At 44.9% G+C, this 24,060-nt stretch overlaps 1 pseudogene; it reads left to right on the plus strand.

Moving 5' to 3' along the window:
* The window catches only part of LOC139579676 (dynamin-1-like), a 32,187-nt pseudogene extending 8,807 nt beyond the window's left edge, over positions 1-23,380 (plus strand).
* Positions 23,381-24,060: the final 680 nt, after the last annotated feature.

Raw genomic sequence — 24,060 nt, forward strand, 5'->3', positions numbered from 1 at the left:
TGTGAAGGAAGAAACCACATGGAAAAAGTGTTGGGATGGGCTGTCACAGCAAGTTAGGTCCAAAAAAACGGATTTTCACCAAGTCAAATGAATTTATTGTGTTAGAGGTTTCATGACGCTTGTATCTAAACCAAATGCTATCAAGATTGTTCTATACATCAGTTGTGGTCTCTATAAACTTTAATATGAGGTCTCTATAAACTTCAATATGAGGTCTTAAACTTAGCATAACAGTGCATCTTGTCGCTGTGTGGGCTAATATAGTCAATGTTTGACTTGAGGTAAGTTGAGCAAATGGCAAGATGAGAAAATTGAAGAGTTTTCTTCCCAGGTGTAATGCAAGGCATTATCGCTGGGATATGAGGTAACAACAGGGACTGGCCTATGTTAAAAATCTTAAAATATGCTTAAAATGATTAAAATACAAAAAAAGCAATTGTGATTGTGTTGATTTATGTTTGGGAAATAAAGATAAACATGGTTTTAAAAAGGTAGAGGTAATATTTCATTCAGTACAGACATTTGTAGACGCCTTAACTTACCCTGTCCCGCGGCTCAACTTACTACATACCCCAGTAAGTTGTGCCAAAAGACCACTTTTTTGGACAAGCTATTTTTTCAAAACTGTAATGTTCACGTGAATTCTGATTTTCCAGGGATACAAAACATCCTGAAATATATAGTTTGTAGATATCTTTGTTAGAAAGAATACTACATTTCCCTTGGCGGAGTGATGCTGAATGCAAAACAACTGCTCAACTTACCCCACTCTCCCCTACTGTTAGTTCAGTAGGAACCCTGCGCTCTCTCCATGCCCCTGTGTGTGTGTTTGTCTCAGTGGGGGGGGGGGGGGGGGTCTACTGTAGTAAATAATCCTTACTATCACAGCTATGTCACCATGCTGCCCCAACAACACTGTAGGCCACAAACACACTCCTCTCAGAGTTAGACTCAGGCCAAGCTTCTCTCTCGCAAAGCCTTCTCTGTTTCTATCCACTTTCTCCACAAAGTTTTCTAGTTCTCTTCCCCCATTCCCCTCCCACCCTTTCCCTCTCTTTCTTCCTTCTCTAATTCCCTCCCTCTGTCGTTCTCTTTCCCTACCTTTTCCTGCTTTATCCCTCCTATTCCCTCTTTTTCCCTTTCCTTCTCTCCTTCCTTCCTTCCCTCCCCCTCTCTCTCTCTCTCTCTCTCTCTCTCTCTCTCTCTCTCTCTCTGGTTGGCAGTCTCTCTGGGCCTGTACACATTCCTGGCTGGAGAACTCAAGGTTTAGTCCAAACACCCGCTTAGCTTCCAACATCTATCCAGAGAAATCCCACATGGCCGCTTCTGCTCCTCCCCCTCCTCCCTGTTCTCCCCCCTTCCATCTCCCCCTTCTCCCCGCCAGACTCCCACTCACAACTCAATCTCCTCCCTCATCTCCCCCTTCCACAAATACTGATCACCTAGCCAAACCACCAGACTTTAGACTCTCTTTCTTTCTCTCTCTCTCTCACGCTCTCTCTTGTGATCTCTTGCTTTTTCTCCATCTCATTCAATCATGTCTCCCCACAGTATGGTCACACTTACTTATTTTCCTCACATAAAGACACAAAGACACAAATACACAAACTGTACCCACTCACACAAACGCCCTCCCATATTTGCTGCTCACGCTCTCTAAATCTACACAATGGTTACTAATCTACACACCAAGAAAATAAGTATAGACTCTACTCTCCATACATTTCATCTAGACATAATGGATACACACTCATCTCCACACACTAAACAGTGTGTAATCTTTCTATAAAACACTAACCAGACGTACATTCCTCCCTCCCTCTCTGCCTGAGGCCCGATGTGCAGCCTGAGGAAAAACAGATGACCTACGCCCATACACTCACCCTATACACTAGGGCTGGGAATTGCAAGGGACCTCACCATTCAATATTAACACGATACTTAGGTGCCGATAGGATATGAATTGCCACGATTCTCTATTTTATTGCAATCTGATGTTCCAAACATATTGCTCACCATGTCTGCTGCAGAGAGACGAGAGAGAGCATGAGAAAACAAAGTTTTGATCTCTCATGGAAATAAAAGAGCTGAAAACATGTTGGCTCAGTATTTATAAAGAAGATGGAGAACAAGCTATAGGATAAACAATAGCAGAGTTTTGACTCAGGTACAGCCGACTAGCATTAGCTAACGCTACCTAGTAAAAGCATTGATATTTGGAGTCAAAATATCAATATAATATCGTAAAAAAATACATTGCGATATGTAACTATGGATTTTCCCCCCATCACTACTATACACACACTCCCATACAACACACACACTCCCCCTAGACACTATATACACTAAATACACACTCCCTAGACACTATATACACTAAATACACACACATACACACTCCCTAGACACTATACACACACACACACACACACACACACACACACACACACACACACACACACACACACACACACACACACACACACACACACACACACACACACACACACACACACACACACACACACACACACACACACACACACACACACACACACACACACACACACTATTAACTATACACACGCATGCTCCCATACAACACCCATACACTATCCACACACATTCCCATACACAGTAAGGTGTCTGTGTTGGGCCTGCTTGCTATATCACACAATGAGTCTGCAGAGGCTCAGTTTCAGATAGAGCAGCTCTGATGTATGATCCACCATGAGCAGCCTGACACACACACACACACACACACACACACACACACACACACACACACACACACACACACACACACACACACACACACACACACACACACACACACACACACACACACACACACACACACACACACACACACACACACACACACACACACACACACAATGAACTATCGTACTGACCACTGACAAATATAGTAGGCTTCTAGGCTTTCATAACACACAAAGAACAACGTAGTAGCAGACAGCGAAAGACAAACCAGCAAAGACAAACTCATACATCTAGTCCCCAGTGTGAATGTGCTCATGCGTGTGTGTGTGTGTGTGTGTGTGTGTGTGTGTGTGTGTGTGTGTGTGTGTGTGTGTGTGTGTGTGTGTGCTTGTGTGTGTGTTTGAGAGAGAGTGATGGAAGCCATTCCTTGCCCAGTCTAACCAATGTGCAGACTACTGTACACCAGTAAGACCCTGAACAGGTAGTCTGAACACTGGGATGACGGAACAGGACTCTCGCTCGCTCCTTTTTTTCTCTCCCTTCCTTTCTCTTTCCTTTTTCATCTGTGCAAAGTTTTGAAGGAGGTGCAGGAGTAGAAAGATGTCTCCTCTGCTCTCTACGTTTTATCTTCCTTCTTCTCTCATTCCTTTCTTTTTTCTCGTTTTTCACCCGTCCAAAGTTTTGGTTGACTAACTAGGTAAAAGATTCTCATTGTCTCCTCTCCTTTCTCGTCCTGAGTGACGGGTAAGGGGTCACACGCACACATGTGCACACACACTGGCTGTCCTCTTCTATGGGTCTGGGTCTGGTTCTGGTCGCGTCTCGGCCTAGTGTGTGTCCGGTCCTTGTGTGTGTGTGTCGGGGTTCTGAGGGGCTGCGTCCGAGCGAGCGGAGTATCCAGCCTCGACGTGGCACATTCACTTTCAGCACTGGGGATCTGCCAGTGCACTTAGGGAAGGCATAACGAAAAAAGGGAGAGAGGGAGGGACTGAGGCGCCATATATGGGTTGATGGGACCCTTGGGAATCAACTTTGGAGTGGTCTGCAGTTTCTCTCCCCTTCTCTCTCCCTCTTTCTCTAGATACCTCTCTCCCACTCATCTCTGTCAAAACTCACCTCCACTCCTCCGTCTGTCCTCCCTCTTCAATCTCTCCTCTATTTCTTTTCTCCATTGGAATCCTCTCTCTCTCTCTCTCTCTCTCTCTCTCTCTCTCTCTCTCTCTCTCTCTCTCTCTCTCTCTCTCTCTCTCTCTCTCTCTCTCTCTCTCTCTCTCTCTCTCTCTCTCTCTCTCTCTCTCTCTCTCTCTCTCTCTCTCTCTCTCTCTCTCTCTCTCTCTCTCTCTCTCTCAAGCAGTACCAGATGTTGTCGTCTGTCGGCGTGCCAGCTTCGTTCTATAGTTTTGTTTCTGCCTCTCTAACAGGAAGTGGGCCCCTCTGAAAAAAAGAGAAAGAGGAATGAAGGAAGAAAGTTTTGGGGTTCAGGAGAGACCAACACACACACACACACACACACACACACACACACACACACACACACACACACACACACACACACACACACACACACACACACACACACACACACACACACACACACACACACACACACACACACACCTAAGTGTTTGTGAGACAGACTTGCACCTTTCCGTCCATTTCTTTTTCTCGGTAGGCTATACCCACCCCTCCTCCATATCCCCCTTCTCTCCATCTCACCTTCTGTCCTCTCCTCCATCTCTCCACTCCATACTGTAACTATAGCTGTTTCCTGAGGCAGGTAGCCTAGCGCTTAAGAGCGTTGGATCAGTAACCGAAAGGTCGCTGGTTTGAATCCCAGAGATGACTAGGTGGAAAATCTGTCGATGTGCCCTTGAGCAGGGCAATTAGCCTTAATTGCTCCAGGGTCGACCATCAATGATGGCTGATCCCTGGCTGTGACCCCACTCTCCGAGGGTGTCAGGGGGAATGGGATATGCAATTTCTTTTTTTACAAATGTAAGCACCCACCTAATAATTATTATTAAAAGTGAGAGCAAGGTGGAGGAGAGAAAAGGGGGAGAAGGGTGGAGGTGAGAAAAGGGGGAGAAGGGTGGAGGTGAGGAGAGGAATGTTTTGTTTTAGAGCGTCACTTTTGAGTAATAACTTTCACATGTGGGCTGGCTTCTTTCCCTCCCTCTCCCCTTCACTCTCTCTCTTTCTCTCTTTCCCTCTCTCTCTCTATTTCTCTTTCCTCTTCTCAACCACTATTTCTTTCCCTGTTTTTTAAAACAATTTTTCTCTCATTCTTTCACTCCCTCCATTCTTTTCCCCATATTTTCTCTCCGCTTTGCTTCCTTTCTGGTGACAGTGCAAACTCATGCCCCCCCACCCCCACACCAAACACACACACACACACACACACACATCTCTCTGTAGTGTAGAATAGTCTAATCCATTTATTTATCCTAGCTAGCTCTGTTTCTGTTTTTCTGCGGTTTCCGTCATAGAGGGGAATGTTAACAAATCAATGAGACTCCACGCATGTTATACTAGAGCAGGCCTAATCAGTTATTGCTTTTCTTAATATTTTTATTGTCTCTACATGCTGTTTGTGTATTCACCAGATCAGTAGACCCATCAATGAATGATCCTTCCTTACATATCCTTACATTTCTCCATCCTTCCCCCTCTCACTTTCTCTCTCACTCCATCATCCCCATCCCTCTCTCCCTCCATCATCCCCATCCCTCTCTCCCTCCATCATCCCCATCCCTCTCTCCCTCCATCATCCCCATCCCTCTCTCCCTCCATCATCCCCATCCCTCTCTCCCTCCATCATCCCCATCCCTCTATCCCTCCATCATCCCCATCCCTCTCTCCCTCCATCATCCCCATCCCTCTCTCCCTCCATCATCCCCATCCCTCTCTCCCTCCATCATCCCCATCCCTCTCTCCTTCCATCATCCCCATCCCTCTCTCCCTCCATCATCCCCATCCCTCTCTCCCTCCATCAACCCCATCCCTCTCTCCCTCCATCATCCCCATCCCCCTCTCCCTCCATCATCCCCATCCCTCTCTCCCTCCATCATCCCCATCCCTCTCTCCCTCCATCATCCCCATCCCCCTCTCCCTCCATCATCCCATACCCCTCTCCCTCCATCACCCCCATCCCTCTCTCCCTCCATCATCCCCATCCCTCTATCCCTCCATCATCCCCATACCCCTCTCCCTCCATCATCCCCATCCCTCTCTCCCTCCATCATCCCCACCCCTCTCTCCCTCCATCATCCCCATCCCTCTCTCCCTCCATCATCCCCATCCCTCTCTCCCTCCATCATCCCCATCCCTCTCTCCCTCCATCATCCCCATCCCCCTCTCCCTCCATCATCCCCATCCCTCTCTCCCTCCATCATCCCCATCCCTCTCTCCCTCCATCATCCCATCCCCCTCTCCCTCCATCATCCCCATCCCTCTCTCCCTCCATCATCCCCATCCCTCTCTCCCTCCATCATCCCCATCCCCCTCTCCCTCCATCATCCCCATCCCTCTCTCCCTCCATCATCCCCATCCCTCTCTCCCTCCATCATCCCCATCCCTCTCTCCCTCCATCATCCCCATCCCTCTATCCCTCCATCATCCTCATCCCTCTCTCCCTCCATCATCCCCATCCCTCTATCCCTCCATCATCCCCATCCCTCTATCCCTCCATCATCCCCATCCCTCTCTCCCTCCATCATCCCCATCCAGAAGAAGTACATGTTACCGTTGGACAACCTGAAGCTGAGAGATGTGGAGAAGAGCTTCATGTCCAGTAACATGCCTACTCCATCTTCAGCACCGAACAGAGGTGTGTGTGTTGAAGTGGTTTTATGTGAGATTAGTGTTTGACAGGCATATCTGAAAGAGATGGGGGGGGGGGGGGGGGGGGGGGGCACACAGCTGGTCTCTGACCTCCTCACTGACTGACTGACAGAGAGATGGAGTGGGTTAGGATGGGGTGGGCTGGGCATGCTATGGCTGAGCTGGGTGGGACCTGGTTCGTGAGTGTGTGTGTGTGGACCGCAGCATACCGAGGGCAGGCTCATTAAGCAGCTAATCAAAGCCAGAGTTCTGGACCAGAGATGAGGCAGCTCTTGTTAGGAAACTATTTAACCGCTCGCCACAAGAAGGAGGGAAAGAAGGCTGGATGGGGTGAGAGTGGGGAGAGAGGGAGAGCGATCAGTCAGGAATGTGTCAAAAGCGTGTCCTACTGCGCCCCTTGTGCCCCCTTCTCTCTGTGCGTGTTTGTGTGTGCATGATTTGTGTCCACAGTCCTGATTCCAATGCTCTGGCTGTCCCTGTCTGACAGTAATCAGAACCTTTAGGAAAGTCCCTGATCTAAAAGCAGGGAAAGAGGGAGGGAGAAAGGAAAAGGGAGAAATGGATCCTTGCTAAAATTCCTCAAGAGGAGAGAAAAGCTCACTATCCCTGGCCACAGCGGAACAGAGCGAGGAAAAGGGGGATGTGAGTGACTGGTTACAATCCAGCCACTGTAAAGCATTAAGAGAGAGAGTGGGAGCGAGAGCCTCCTACTGGCCCTTCTAACTAATACTAACCCTTCTGGCCGTCCATCCAACACCATCTCCAGCAGCATCTGGTCTCCCATCCAGGGATCAACCAGACCCAGCCCTACTTAGCCTACAGACAGAGGAGATCTCATGAGATATGTGGTCAGGCTGCTATCCAGAATACTCAAGACAGCTTGAGATTGGAGACAGACAGACAAGTATACTGCGTGCACACGCGCACACACACACACACACACACACACCCACCCACCCACCCACCCACCCACCCACCCACCCACCCACCCACCCACCCACCCACACACACACACACACACACACACACACACACACACACACACACACACACACACACACACACACACACACACACACACACACACACACACACACACACACACACACAACCAACAATACCAGTTTAGAAAACATGAGAGAGGGAGAAACAAAAGGACAGGAACACAGAGTGATTAAAGAGAATGTTTAACAGATGTGTGTGCCTGTGTGTGGTGTGTGTGTGTGTTTAACAGATGGGTTTTAGACCTCTCCAGATTCCTGCCTCTGTCAGACGCAGCGGCGTCTCCCTGACAGAGAGAGAGAGAGAGAGAGAGAGAGAGAGAGAGAGAGAGAGAGAGAGAGAGAGAGAGAGAGAGAGAGAGAGGGAGGAAAGAAGCTCTGTGGGTATGGATGAGTGAGTTTAGTTATTCATTGTGTGTGAAGGTGTGTGTTCCAGCTCTGATAACATGTGTGTGCTCTGTGTGAGACCTATGGTGTAGTCGTGTGTATGCATATGGCATACAACCTCAAACCTGGAGAGGAAGGTGACTGTTTGATTGTATCTGTTATAATTGTTAGAAGGTATATAAGGACTAGAGGTTCTTGGATATGGGTATAGTTGTTTTCTGAAGCTGCTGACTGGGTGATGTAGTTTGAGGTAGCTGACAGTATGCAATGTAATTGTAGGAACGTGTATAAGGACTATGGGTTCCTGGAGCTGGCGTTTGGCTCTCAGGAGGAGGTAGACAGCTGGAAAGCTTCTCTGCTGAGAGCCGGAGTCTATCCCGAGAAAGTCACTGTGAGTATCTTAGTCAAAACTCCTGATCCGTAACTCTAAACCTGACTCTAACCTCTAACCCTAAAACCATGACCTATAAAGTAACTGTGAATAGCCTAACCCTGACCCCTTACCTCCTATCCCTGACCCTAACTATAACCTACACCTGCCCTTATTCTCTGCCTGGCTACCCTTCACCTCTCTCCTTCCTCGTCCCCCCCTACTACCCCCTCCCCTTGCCTTCAGTCATTGGCTGCTCACAGCTTCCCATCCGAAACAGTTCGGAACAGTTTGTGCATGTACACAAAACATTAGGAACATTATTGGTTGGTAAGCGGACCCCAGACCTCACAGACATAAAGGGCAATGGGTTTTATAACTGATTCAGGTATTTTTAGCCTGATCCTAATTGGTATGTTGAATTTGATGTTCCTTTTGATGGCGTAGAAGGCCCTTCTTGCCTTCTCTCAGATCGTTCACAGCTTTGTTGAAGTTACCTGTGGCCCTAATGTTTAGGCCGAAGTATGTATCGTTTTTGTGTACTCTGGAAACGTATTTGTGGTCCTGGCAACCGGACCTTTTTTGGAACACCATTATTTTTGTCTTACTGAGATGTACTGTCATGGTCTACGTCTGACAGAATCTGTGCAGAAAATCTAGGTGCTGCTGTAGGCCCTTCTTGGTTGGGGACAGGAGCACCAACAAACCCGTAGACATTTGACTTCAGATTCTAGTAGAGTGAGGCCGGGTGCTACAGACTGTTCTAGTGCCCTCGCCAATTCTGTGATATATATATTGAGGAGGGTGGGGCTCAAGCTGCATCCATGTCTCACCCCATGGCCCTGTGGAAATAAATGTGTGTTTTTTGCCAATTTTAACTTGTTGTTTGTGTACATGGATTTTATAATGTCTTATGTTTTTCCCCCAACACCGCTTTCCATCAATTTGTATAGCAGACCCTCATGCCAAATTGAGTCAAAAACCTTTTCAAATCGACAAAGCATGAGAAGACTTTGCCTTTGTTTTGGTTTGTTTGTCAATTAGGGTGTGCAGGTTGAATACGTGGTTTGTCATACGGTAGTTTGGTAAAAATACTATTTACATTTGCTCAGTACATTGTTTTCACTGAGGAAATGTACGAGTCTGCTGTTAATGATAATGCAGAGGATTTTCCAAAGTTTGCCGTTGACGCATATCCCACAGTAGTTATTGGGGTCAAATTTGTGGATTGCGGTGATCATCTTCAACTCTGGCATCTTCCCCAATATCTGGAACCAAGGACTGATCACCCCAATCCAATAAAGTATAGACGAAAATGATGTTAAATTTAAGTATAGACAATTAGAATGTGTGGTTTGTATATTTTATAATTTCATTTAGGATCCATCAACACCACAGGCTTTTTTGGGTTGGAGGATTTGTATTTTGTCCTGTAGTTCATTCAATGTTATTGGAGAACCCAGTGGGATGTGGTAATCTTTAATAGTTGATTCTAAGATTTGTATTTGATATGTACAGTTGAAGTCGGAAGTTTACATACACCTGAGCCAAATACATTTAAACTCAGTTTTTCATTATTCCTTTAATCCTAGTAAAAATTCCCAGTCTTAGGTTAGTTAGGATCACCACTTTATTTGAAGAATGTGAAATGTCAGAATAATAATAGAATAATAATAGAGATAACATTCCCACATTTCATCACATTCCCAATGGGTCAGAAGTTTACATACACTAAATTAGTATTTGGTAATATTGCCTTTAAATGGTTTAACTTGGGTCAAACGTTTCGGGTAGCCTCCCATAAGCTTCCCACAATAAGTTGGGTGAATTTTGGCCCATTCCTCCTGACAGACCTGGTGTAACTGAGTCAGGTTTGTAGGCCTCCTTGCTCGCACACACTTTTTCAGTTCGGCCCACAAATTTTCTATAGGATTGAGGTTGGGGCTTTGTGATGGCCACTCCAATACCTTAACTTTGTTGTCCTTAAGCCATTTTGGAGCAGTGGCTTCTTCCTTGCTGAGCGGCCTTTCAGGTTATGTTGATACAGGACTCGTTTTACTGTGGATATAGATACTTTTGTACCTATTTCCTCCAGCATCTTCACAAGGTCCTTTGCTGTTGTTCTGGGATTGCACTTTTCGCACCAAAGTACGTTCATCTCCAGGAGACAGAACGCGTCTCCTTCCTGAGCGGTATGACGGCTGCGTGGTCCCATGGTGTTTATACTTGCGTACGATTGTTTTTACAGATGAACGTGGTACCTTCAGGCGTTTGGAAATTGGCTCCCAAGGATGAGCCAGACTTGTGGAGGTCTGCAATTTATTTTCTGAGGTATTGGCTGATTTCTTTTGATTTTCTCATGATGTCAAGCAAAGAGGCACTGAGTTTGAAGGTAGGCCTTGAAATACATCCACAGGTAGACCTCCAATTTACTCAAATGATGTCAATTAGCCAATCAGAAGCTTCTAAAGCCATGGCATCATTTTCTGGAATTGTCCAAGCTGTTTAAAGGCACAGTCAACTTTTGTAAACTTCTGACCCACTGGAATTGTGATACAGTGAATTATAAGTGAAATAATCTGTCTGTAAACAATTGTTGGAAAAATGACTTGTGTCGTGCACAAAGTAGATGTCCTAACCGACTAGCCAAAAGTATAGTTTGTTAAAAACAATTTTGGGGAGTGGTTTATCATTTTTTTTTATGACTCCAACCTAAGTGTATGTAATCTTACGACTTCCACTGTATACTGGTAAGATAGTCTCGCTAAGATATTACACGTTTCTAATTTTGTCTGAAAGTCATTTTCATTTCAAGTTAGTGTACTGTTAGCTAGCTAGCTGGCTGACTCGCTAGCTAACCTTTACGTGTGTCATCTGTGTAATTGTATTACTTGTATCTCAGAGCCATTTGCATTGCTAGTTATAGCTTGATGTTAGCTAGCTAACATTGAACCTGGTTGGTTAGCTACCTGCAGATTCATGCAAGGTGGTAACGTTATGAGCTGGGATTATGGTTCATGTCGTAGAAATATTGGCCCAATAATATTTCTCAGATACCAGAACTTGTGAATTCAAATATACTTTATTACAAAGTAACAAGCCAAGCTGGCCCATGGACCAACTGATCTTTCCAGTCTCAGCACTCTCCTTTTATACAGTTTTACACTTACATAACATACATAGTCACTCCTCTTTATGTAAATTATTAATACCCTTTAGCCTTTCGCCAGCATTATATTTCAGTCTCACTTCTGACTTGTTCACGCCCACTTCTGACTTATTTATGCTCATCTTAGATTATATAGGTGGTGTCACCATAGTACCAATGCAAAAATAATACATATATATGTTCCTAATACAGATGCATGTCTAATAGTACTTAGTTAATACTAACATACCTTCCTAATACAGGTGCATGTCTAATGGTCCCTATAACGGATTAACCAATGTGTCTGTCCAATGGCCTTCACAAGACCAGGCATGACCAAGAATGGCTAGGACTGTGTTTATTCAGTTTTGCACAATCACAAGGATTCTGCTTACATTCTGCTCACACATGTTTCATGGTTAACCATATATTGATTCTGCTTACTATTCTGAGATGCATAACACATGTACTGGAAAATATATCCCCACATATATTGTTTAGCTGGTTAGCTAGCTACATGTCTAATCAAAATACTCCACTACTATTCAAGTAACCATTTCAATAGAACGTTCACAACTGTCGATAGACGTAGCCGGTAAATTTGCTATGGCTATCTGCTGTGATTTTAGAGCACTCTCGTCTGAGTGTGCGAGAGCGCAGAATAACTGATGAATTTACATAAGCTCAACGCCCGTTGAATATGTTCGGTGTCAGTAAACGTTGGCAAAAAAGCGGAATTAAAATGTTGCCAGCAACACAGTTGCAGTCAGCAATGCTCTGGATAACATCAAAACAGCGTAACCAGCTCTACTAGGGCGAGTAAAATTGTCAGAGTGAGCTGTTCTCTCATTTGTGTCTGGAAGTAGCTAGCAAGCTAGCCAACGTTAGCCAATTAGCTTGGGTGCTGTTGTTCGGTCTGAACGCTTGAATCAACCCTACTGCTCGGCCAGAGCGTCCAGTGTGCGCTCTGAACGCTCAGAGAGCGAAACACTCTGAATTTACGTACGGACAATCTGACAATGCTCTGAGTTTATGAACGAGCACACTCTGGCACTCCAGATTCAATTTACGAATCCACCCGTAGTATAAACCAGCCTTTTGAAAGCTTTGGTTGTTTTGTACATGGCCTCACATGTGAATCCTTAACCCCACCCATCTCTTTAAGGCTTTAGAGGGTCTGAACGATGCTGAATGGGTGTAGACAAAGAAGAGCTCTCCATTAGGTATCCGAAAACATTCAAGGGACATTTTCAAGTTCATCATCTTTCAAAGCATAATCACTTTCCCATTGTTCCTCAACTATTGTGTATGATATACAATTTTCTTGCTGTCTAATGTGTCTAATTTTGTAAATGTAAAAAACACTATTTCAAATTTTGCCACATAAGACCGAATCGAGCCGGTCGGTCACGTGTGAAATTTGTTTTGATTTAGAATGGACCATTATTATGCACCTGTCTCGGGGCAGGGGGAAAAATACATGTCATCTATGCACTTAAATAACAAACGGAGGGCGCTTTTCCCATGGTTCATTTTAATACTGGCCAGGTAGGCTATACTCCTGTTGTAAAGATTAGGAAAGTTGAGAAATACATATAGTAGGCTTAGCCTATAGAAAGCTGATGGGATCCTCCTCTTTTTATTATAGGCCATCACTCTGTTTTCTCACGCAATTGCATAGACTATAGAAATGTTGCGCAACATAAGCTCATGGGCTCTCATTAAGTGTATCGGCGCCATTAAACAGCAAGCAGTTTAAAGGCACGATAGATAGGGCAGCCGTGCTTCTAGACCCTAGGCAACTTTGCAGTATTCAGTTTTTTTACGTGTCATTTCTTATTTTATCAGAATTTGTTTTGTGTTATTACATACAACCGGGAAGAACTTTTGGATATCAGAGTGACGGTAACTCACCAGCATTAATACCAGGAATACGACTTTCCCGAATCGGATCCTTTGATCGTACCCCCTAGGGCAATTGAACTAATTCCAGAGGCTGATCCAAAATACCGCCGGCGGAGAAGAGGTACTCGGAGTGGACTTCTAGTCCGACTCAGGAGGCGCGCACACCATCCACCACTTCCGAGTATATTACTCGCTAATGTTCAGTCTCTGGATAATAAAGTTGATGAGCTCAGGGTGAGGATTTCCTTCCAGAGAGACATCAGGGATTGTAACATACTCTGTTTCACAGAATAAATATCTCTCCAGGAAGAAGAAGGGCGGGGGTGTATGGTTCATGATTAACTACTCATGGTGTGATTGTGATAACACACAGGAATTCAAGTCCTTTTGTTCACCCAACCTAGAATACCTCACAATCAAATGCCGACCGTATTACCTCCAAAGAGAATTATCTTCGGTTATAGTCACAGGCATGTATATTCCCCCTCAAGCCGATACCACGATGGTCCTCAAAGAACTTCACTGGACCTTATGCAAACTGGAAACCACATATCCTGAGACCGCATTTATTGTAGCTGGGGATTTTAACAAAGCAAATTTGAGGAAAACGCTACCGAAGTTCTATCAACACATTGACTGTAGTACTTGCGCTGCTAAAACACTCGACCACTGCTGCTCCAACTTCTGGGATGCCTTTAAGGCCCTCCTTTCGGCAAATCTGATCAAGACTCCATTTTGCTCCTCCCTTCATATAGGCAGAAACTCAAACAGGAAGTACCCGTGCTAAGGACTATTCAACGCTGGTCTGACCAATCAGAATCCACGCTTCAAGATTGTTTTGATCACGCGGACTGGGATATTTTCCAGGTAGCCTCCGAGAATAACATTGACGAATACACTGATAGGGTGACTGAGTTTATCAGAAAGTGAATAGGAGATGTAGGTTGAGTTGTGCCCACTGTGACTATTATAACCTACCCTAACCAGAAATCAAGGATAGATGGCAGCATTCGTGCAAAACTGAAAGCTCGAACCACTGCATTTAATGATGGCAAGGTGACTGGGAATATGGCCGAATACAAACAGTGTAGTTTTTCCCTCCGTAAGGCAATCAAACAGGCAAACCGTCAGTATAGAGACAAAGTGGAGTCACAATTCAACGGCTCAGACATGAGACGAATGTGGCAGGGTCTACAGACAATCACAGACTACAAAGGGAAAACCAGCCACATCGTGGACACCGACGTCTTGTTTCCGCCCGCTTTGAAGTTAACACAGTGCCACCGACGCGGCCCTCTACCAAGGACTGTGGGCTCTCGTTCTCCGTGGCTGACGTGAGTAAGACATTTAAGCGTGTTAACCCTCGCAAGGCTGCCAGCCCAGACGGCATCCCTAGCCGTGTCCTCAGAGCATGCGCAGACCAGCTGGCTGGAGTGTTTATGGACATATTCAATCTCTCCCTATCCCAGTCTGCTGTCCCCACATGCTTCAAGATGGCCACCATTGTTCCTGTACCCAAGAAAGCAAAGGTAACTGAACTAAATGACTAACATCCCGTAGCATTCACTTCTGTCATCATGAAGCGCTTTGAGAGACTAGTCAAGGATCATATCACCTCTACCTTACCTGACACCCTAGACCCACTTCAATTTGCTTACCGCCCCAATAGATCCACAGACGATGCAATCGCCATCCCACTGCCCTATCCCATCTGGACAAGAGGAATACCTATGTAAGAATGCTGTTCATTGACTATAGCTCAGCATTCAACACCATAGTACCCTCCAAGCTCATCATTAAGCTCAAGGCCCTGGGTCTGAACCCGCCCTGTGCAACTGGGTCCTTTTCTTCCTGACAGGCCGCCTCCAGGTGGTGATGGTAGGAAACAACACATCCACTTCGCTGATCCTCAACACTGTGGCCCCACAATGGTGTATGCTCAGCCCCCTCCTGTACTCCCTGTTCACCCATGACTGCGTGGCCACACACGCCTCCAACTCAATCATCAAGTTTGCAGACGACACAACAGTAGTAGGCCTGATTACCAACAATGACGAGACAACCTACAGGGATGAGGTGAGGGCTCTGGGAGTGTGGTGCCAGAAATAACCTCTCATCAACGTCAACAAAACAAAGGAGCTGATCGTGGACTTCAGGAAACAGCAGAGGAAGCACCCCCCTATCCCTATCGACGGGACCGCAGTGGAGAAGGTGGAAAGTTCCTCGGAGTACAGATCACTGACAAACCGAAATGGTCCACCCACACAAACAGTGTGGTGAAGAGATTTGGAGGCTCAGGAGGCTGAAGAAATTTGGCTTGGCACCTAAAACCCTCACAAACTGCCCAACGCATCACCGGAGGCAAACTACCTGCCCTCCAGGACACCTACAGCACCCGATGTCACAGGAAGGCCAAAAATATCATAAAGGACAACAACCATCCGAGCCACTGCCTGTTCACCCCGCTATCATCCAGAAGGTGAGGTCAGTACAGGTGCATCAAAGCTGGGACCGAGACACTGAAAAACAGCTTCTATCTCAAGGCCATCAGACTGTTAAATAGTCATCACTAGCACATTAGAGGCTGCTGCCCTAATGTACATAGACTTGAAATCACTGGCCACTTGAATAATGGAACACTAGTCACTTTAATAATGTTTACATATTTTGCATTGCTCATCTCATATGTATATACTGTATTCTATTCTACTGTATCTTAGTCTATGCCACTCTGACATTGCTCGTCCAAATATTTATTTATTCTTAATCCCGTTCCTTAGATGTGTGTGTATTGTTGTGAAATTGTTAGATATTACTGCACTGTTGTACCTAGAAACACAAGCATTTCACTACACCCGCAATAACATCTACTAAACACGTGTATGTGACCAATAAAATTGGATTTGATTCGATTTTCGATCACATTTGCATTGATGTCAGAGTGATTAGCGGGACAATAGAGTGCTGAGTACCAGGCAGTTAGCAAGTTTGGTAGGCTACTAATGACCATCAATCAGTAGCATCAGAGCTGGTGGAATTTGACTGCCTTCATGACTCGTGACTGTCGATGTGGCGGTAATACGGTCACCGTAACAGCCGTAGATCAGACTTGCTCGGGGTGGGGGATTCGTCACCAAGAGAAAGCTTCTCCTGCCGTGCTCTTGCTTTGATTTTGTGGAAGTCCTTTCTGGAAATGTATGAAGTTGCCCTGGACCACCACTGTTCCATTCTTGTACAGGTTGACAGAGGGGGTCTTTCTCAGGGTCCTCGTTTTAAGATATGTTCTGATTTTCCACCCGCAGCCAATACCCTCTCTCTTAAGAGGGATAGTGTGCTCTCATAGCTCTGTGCCATGCCCAGGGATGGTCTGTGTTGAAGATTAAGTTGCTTACGTTACGATTTTTGTAGCAGTCAGCAAAAAGTGTCTCTGGATTGTCCATGAGGAGCTTCTCTTTGTACTCTTTCTATGCCTTGTCATTTTTTTTTATGTCCAAGGGATATTGTACTGTGGTGACCTCTGCACAGAGGGAAGCCATGGAGCAGGGGGTCAAAGATGCTTCTGCATTTGGGTGGGGGAGGAACTCTGCTGCCATTGTTTGGCTCAGGGGCTTCACACCTCTTACTTCACACTTCAGTGGTTATTAATGTTGCAGCCAGGTCTGTTCTTCAAGATTGGTAGCCTTTTAACTTAGCATTCAGTCTTTAGAAAGTTAAACATCTAGAAATTATTGTAATGTTCTTTTCATTCTGGGCTTTCGAAGTAGCTTCCGACTGAACATTACTTACTCAGTTCCAGGTTGGATGATATTTTCGGGTTTCTTTTGTGCTTCTTTTGCTGGTTTGTCAGAAAGTTTGCTGGTTAGTCCTTGGCAGTAAGAATCCTTGGTAATAAAAATCCTTCCAGAATCCTTCCAGGTAATTTGTCCAAGATCAGGTTGTAGGTTTGGAGTTTTGATTTGGAGTGAAGGTTATGTTGTGGAGGGTAGTATCCAATTTTATACAACCCTAAATCTATATTTTTGTAAAATGCAGCAATATTCAGGAGCTCATCTGCTCATGACCTCTCTGTAACTCTCACTCTTTCCCTCCCTCCCTCCCTCACTCTCTCTCCTGTGCCAGGTTGATAAGGAGAGTAATAGTTCTAGTGATAGTTTCTCTATGGACCTTCAGTTGGAGCGTCAAGTAGAGACCATCCGGGAACCTGGTGGACACCTTTATGAACATTGTTTACAAAGCCATTAGAGACTTCGTGCCCAAGACCGTCATGCACCTCATGGTCAACAACGTAAGTCTGTGTCTGTCCGGCGGTCTCCCCTCATAACTCTCTGTTGGTGAAGGAATATATAATCTCTTTCTCCTCTCTCCATAGGTAAAGGAGTACATCATTATTGACCTCCTGGTGCAGCTCTACTCTTTAACAGAGAAGTGTGTGTTGATGGATGAGTATCCAGAGCAGGAGCAGAGGAGAGAGGAGGTGCTGAGGACTCACGCTGCCTTGAAGGAGGCGCTGGCCATCATCGGAGACATCTCCACCTGCTCTACTCCTCTACCTCCTCCTGTTGACTCCTTCTGGCTGCATGGAGCCCCTGCGACCAGCCGCAGGTAACACACACAGACACACACACATGGGTGCACACACATCATAACGCTAACCACCTTCCCTCAGGTCTCACAGTAATACAGCTCTAGCTCCTAAGCATATAGCCTCTGCTCCCAGAGCCCCACCAGAGGCCCCACCTCATTGACGTTAGTCTCCTCCGTGCTGCACCTCATCTTCATGGACCACCCAGCAACAACGCTGATACCAACCAGTCTCCACCAGGCGGACTTATCAGATTTCCCCCCAATGTACCCAGGTAACCATGACGGCGATGTTCGGGGCAGCAGGTAGCCTAGTGGTTAGAGTGTTGGGCCGGTAACCTAAAGGTCACTAGTTCGAATCCCCGAGCTGACAAGGTGAAAAATCGTTCCGTTGAGCAGAGCACTTAACCCTAATTGCTCCAGGGATGCTGTTGATAATGGCAGACCGTGACCCCACTCTCTGAGGTTGTCTCGGGGAGTTGGGATATGTAAAAAACACATTTCCAATTCCCGAATGCGTATTAATACACACTTCTACATACAGTTGAAGTCAGAAGTTTACATACACTTAGGTTGCAGTCATTAAAACTCGTTTTTCAACCACTCCACAAATTTCTTGTTAACAAACTATAGTTTTGGCAAGTCGGTTAGGACATCTACTTTGTGCAATTGTTTACAGACAGATTATTTCACTTATAATTCACTGTATCACAATTCCAGTGGGTCAGAAGTTTACAAAAGTTGACTGTGCCTTTAAACAGCTTGGAAAATTCCATAAAATGATGTCATGGCTTTAGAAGCTTCTGATAGGCTAATTGACATAATTTGAGTCAATTGGAGGTGTACCTGTGGATGTATTTCAAGGCTTACCTTCAAACTCAGTACCTCTTTGCTTGACATCATGGGAAAATCAAAAGAAATCAGCCAAGACCTCAGAAAATAAGTTGTAGACCTCCACAAGTCTGGTTCATCATTGGGAACAATTTCCAAACTCCTGAAGGTACTAAGTTCATCTGTACAAACAATAGCACACAAGTATAAACACCATGGGACCACGCACCGTCATACCGCTCAGGAGGGAAATGCGTTCTGTCTCCTAGAGATGAACGTACTTTGGTGTGAAAAGTGCAAATCAATCCTAGAACAACAGCAAACGACATTGTGAAGATGCTGGAGGAAACAGGTACAAACATATCTATATCCACAGTAAAACGAGTCCTATATCGACATAACCTGAAAGGCCGCTCAGCAAGGAAGAAGCCACTGCTCCCAAACCGCCATAAAAAAGCCAGACTACGGTTTGCAACTGCACATGGGGACAAAGATCGTACTTTTTGGAGAAATGTCCTCTGGTCTGATGAAACAAAAATAGAACTGTTTGGCCATAATGACCATCGTTATGTTTGGAGGAAAAAGGGGGAGGCTTCCAAGCTGAAGAACACCATCCCAACCGTGAAGCACAGGGGTGGCAGCATCATGTTGTGGAGGTGCTTTGCTGCAGGAGGGACTGGTGCACCTCACAAAATAGATGGCGGCATGAGGAAGGGAAATTATGTGGATATATTGAAGCAACATCTCAAGACATCAGTCAGGAAGTTAAAGCTTGGTTGCAAATGGGTCTTCCAAATGGACAATGACCCCAAGCATACTTCCAAAGTTGTGGCAAAATGGCTTAAGGACAACAAAGTCAAGGTATTGGAGTGGCCATCACAAAGCCCTGATCTCAAGCCTATAGAAAATTTGTGGGCAGAACTGAAAAAGCGTGTGCGAGGAAGGAGGCCTACAAACCTGACTCCGTTACACCAGCTCTGTCAGGAGGAATGGGCCAAAATTCACCTACCCGAAACGTTTGACCCAAGTTAAACAATTTAAAGGCAATGCTACCAAATACTAATTGAGTGTATGTAAACTTCTGACCCACTGGGAATGTGATGAAATAAATAAAAGCTGAAAGAAATCTTTCTCTCTACTATTATTCTGACATTTCACATTCTCAAAATAAAGTGGTGATCCTAACTGACCTAAGACAGGGGATTTTTACTAGGATTTAATGTCAGGAATTGTGAAACTGAGTTTAAATGTATTTGGCTAAGGTGTATGTCAACTTCCGACTTCAACTGTATGTGAAATAGGACAAATATAAGCACCCACCTTATTATTATTGAAGTTCAACTTGATTTATTTGCTATTTGTTGGAATTCTTTAATGCTGTGGTACTTCAAGCATGCACACAGGCACGCACGCACACACACACACACAGCTAAACATTGGGCTGCAGAGAGAGAGGTTATTTGAGCTGGGGTGGGGGTCTGTTGGAAAATGTGTTTTTCATTTATATCCTATCAACCCCAGTATACAGACCCTTTGTATTTCTCACCTCTCTCTCTCTCTCCATCTCAACCTTTCTCCTGCCTTGGATTTGTTTGACCGCTTTCCATTTTTCCTAATGCAATATCTTTCTCCCGCTCTTCTTCTTCTCTTCCTCCACTCATTCCTCTCCTGCTTTTGGGCTGTAATTTTTTTTTCGCCCCCCTAATTTCCTCTCCAACCATTATTTTGGGCCTCACCCATCATCCCTCTTTCCTTCTCAACCCCCTCCCTAACTCTCCCTCCATAACTCACCCTCTCTTTTTCTCTACCTCTATCCCAGGAAAAGTACAAGCCCTTTTCTCTTATTTCACATCACAGGAACACTCTGCCAGCACACACACACACACACCACAAGATTCCTTTGTCTCTACAGGGATCTTTCCTGGTCAGTATTAGCAGGAATGCTCACTATTTCTCAACTGGATTTTCCTCCAGTGTGCACACTATGCTTTAGGAGATCTACGGTGTATTGTTTTTTGTAAATAATTTATAGTACTGTAATACTTTAAAATACATTGTGTGTGTGTGTGTCCTGTATTAATGGTTTCTCCTCTCTGTCCCTCTCCAGGAGGCAACCCCCGGCTGTCCCCATGAAACCATCGCACTGACCTCCTCCCCTCAACACAACCCTGCCTCTGATAGGCTGTACGATGGAGTTGTCCTATCAATCAGATGGATTATTTCAACTAATTCCCCAAATCGTAGACCTATCCCCAAAGCACTTTTATTCCCTACATTCCAGACACTTTCATAGATCTGAAATGATTGGATAGGTGTAATCACTGTGGTGATAATTCCTTTTAGTCTATCATAGGGAAAGGTGGAGCAATCACCATATTGATAATTTCAACCCAATCCATTCAGGTGAAGGGCCATTCCAAACTCAAATATCCAGCTACCATTTTGCCTGAGACTTTTACCCAGAGCTTGTCAATGAGCTGTCTAATCTGTATTATACACTGGGTGGTTCGAGCCCTAAATGCTGATTGGTTGATAGCCGTGGTTTTTCAGACTGTATACCATGGCTTTGACAAAACATTTATTTTTACCGCTCTAATTACATTGGTAACCAGTTTATAATAGCAGAAAGACACTTTGGAGGTTTGCGGTATATGGGCATCCTCATAAGATATCATCCTGACCAACTTGCTCTCTAAATACACCTCTGCAGTTTTCAACCAGGATCTAATTTCCTGCGTCCATTGGTCAAACGACCACCCCTCATCACTGTCAAACGCTCTCTAAAACACTTCTGTGAGCAGGCCTTTCTAATCGACCTGGCCCGGGTATCCTGGAAGGATATTGACCTCATTCCGTCAGTAGAGGATGCCTGGTTGTTCTTTGAAAGTGCTTTCCTCACCATCTTAAATAAGCATGCCGCTTTCAAAAACAATTTGAACTAAGAACAGATATAGCCCTTGGTTCACTCCAGACTTGACTGCCCTTGACCAGCACAAAAACATCCTGTGGCGTTCTGCACTAGCATCGAATAGTCCCAGCGATATGCAACTTTTCATGGAAGTCAGGAACCAACATACACAGTCAGTTAGGAAGGCAAAGGCTAGCTTTTTCAAACTGAAATTTGCATCCTGCAGCACTAATTCCAAAATGTTTTGGGACACTGTAAAGAGAATAAGAGCACCTCCTCCCTGCTACCCACTGCACTGAGACTAGGAAACACTGTCACCACCGATAAATCCACGATAATTAAGAATTTCAATAAGCATTTCTCTACAGCTGGCCATGCTGTCCACCTGGCTACCAAAAAACCCGGCCAACATCTCTGCACCCCCCACAGCAACTGGCCCAAGCCCCCCCGCTTCTCCTTCACCCAAATCCAGACAGCTGATGTTCTGAAAGAGCTGCAAAATCTGGATCCCTACAAATCAACTGGGCTAGACAATCTGGACCCTCTCTTCCTAAAATTATCCACCGCCATTGTTGCAACCCTTATTACTAGTCTGTTCAACCTCTTTTTCGTATCGTCTGAGATTCCTAAAGATTGGAAAGCGGCCACGGTCATCCCCCTCTTCAAAGGGGGAGACACTCTAGACCCAAACTGTTAGACCTACATCAATCCTGCCCTGCCTTTCTAAAGTCTTCAAAAGCCAAGTGAACAAACAGATCACTAACCATTTCGAATACCACCGTACCTTCTCCGCTAGGCAATCCGGTTTCTGAGCTGGTCACGGGTGTACCTCAGCCACGCTCAAGGTCCTAAACGATATCATAACCGCCATCGATAAAAGACAGTACTGTGCAGCCGTCTCCATCGACCTGGCCAAGGCTTTTGACTCTGTCAATCACTGTTTTCTTATCGGCAGACTCAACAGCCTGGTTTCTCTAATGACTGCCTTGCCTGGTTCAGGGTTCACTGGTCATCCCCAAAGCCAACACCTCTTTTGGCCGCCTTTCCTTGCAGTTTTCTGCTGCCAATGACTGGAGCGAATTGCAAAAATCACTGAGGTTGGAGACTTATATCTCCCTCACTAACTTTAAGCGTCAGCTGTCAGAGCAGCTTACCGATCGCTGCAGCTGTACACAGCCCATCTGTAAATAGCCCATCCAACCAACTACCTACCTACCTACCTCATCCCCATTTTTTTTTCCTGCTCTTTTGCACACCAGTATTTCTACTTGCACATCCTCATCTGCACATATCACTCCAGTGTAAATTGCTAAATTGTAATTACTTTGCCACTATTGGCGTATTTATTGCCTTACCTCCTTACTTCATTTGCACACACTGTATACTGATATTTCTATTGTGTTATTGACTGTATTGACTGTTTGTTTATCCCATGTGTAACTCTGTGTTGTTGTTTTTGTCGCACTGCTTTGCTTTATCTTGGCCAGGTCGCAGTTGTAAATGAGAATTTGTTCTCAACTGGCCTACCTGGTTAAATAAAGGTGAAATAAATAAATATATATATTTTTTTACCTGTCTGCTAGTGAGAACCAAGGTGGCCTTGTGACTGTTTTGTACAAATGGAAATGTCTACAAATGTTGGAATGCTTGTGCTTTGTGTAAGTACAAACCACTTATGGTTTTAAATAAACAGGGTTTTAATTTTCTAGAACATTGTGGTCCTTTGATTTGAAATAGGCTAGGAATGGTAAGTCTATTAACTTCTTGTTACATTATACTTGAGTTCTACCGTGAACCCCTTTATAGATGCATTTGATCTTTCCAAAAATTATCAAACAATTCCACTCAGCATGCCAACATAGGGACAGAATCTTATGAAATATAGCCACGCTTTTATCAGTGTACAAAGCCATCCAGCATTGAAATGTCACCCTTTCATTTGCCAGTAGATGGTATTACATTGAGATAGGGTCACTTTAACTTTACCTACATGTACAGTTGAAGTCGGAAGTTTACATTCACTTAGGTTGGAGTCATTAAAACTCGTTTTACAACCACTCCACAAATTTCTTGTTAACAAACTATAGTTTTGGCAAGTCGGTGAGGACATCTACTTGGTGCATGACACAAGTAATTTTTCCAACAATTGTTTACAGACAGATTATTTCACGTATAACTCACTGTATCACAATTCCAGTGGGTCAGAAGTTAACATACACTAGGTTGACTGTGCCTTTAAATAGCTTGGAAAATTCCAGAAAACGGTGTCATGGCTTTAGAAGCTTCTGATAGGCTAATTGACATAATTTGAGTCAATTGGAGGGGTACCTGTGGATGTATTTCAAGGCCTACCTTCAAACTCAGT

The sequence above is a fragment of the Salvelinus alpinus genome, chromosome 6, assembly GCF_045679555.1.
Source record: "Salvelinus alpinus chromosome 6, SLU_Salpinus.1, whole genome shotgun sequence".
Taxonomy (NCBI): domain Eukaryota; kingdom Metazoa; phylum Chordata; class Actinopteri; order Salmoniformes; family Salmonidae; genus Salvelinus; species Salvelinus alpinus.